The 213-nt window shown below is 27.7% G+C and overlaps 1 protein-coding gene across 1 annotated transcript in view; it reads left to right on the forward strand.

The window, feature by feature from the left end:
* Positions 1-213, forward strand: part of LOC119838883 (zinc finger protein 672-like) — a 13,438-nt gene that overhangs the window by 11,365 nt on the left and 1,860 nt on the right. The window lies entirely within an intron of this gene.

Consider the following 213-nt stretch of genomic DNA (forward strand, 5'->3'; position numbering starts at 1 on the left):
AGTTGCTCTTTGGATCAGATTAGCCAAAAATAGTGGAAAAAATCGGAGGAGGCTTTTAGCTTGGCTTTAGAGGTCCTTAGTATATTTAATTACGTGCTTTAAACATAAACTAACAAAATATTATAGAAAAGGGATTTATTAATATTAATCATACTAACAACCATCATAAAATTGCAATTAGATATAAGTCAGAAATAATTAAAAGCTTCATTA

The sequence above is a fragment of the Zerene cesonia genome, unplaced genomic scaffold, assembly GCF_012273895.1.
Source record: "Zerene cesonia ecotype Mississippi unplaced genomic scaffold, Zerene_cesonia_1.1 Zces_u006, whole genome shotgun sequence".
Lineage (NCBI taxonomy): Eukaryota > Metazoa > Arthropoda > Insecta > Lepidoptera > Pieridae > Zerene > Zerene cesonia.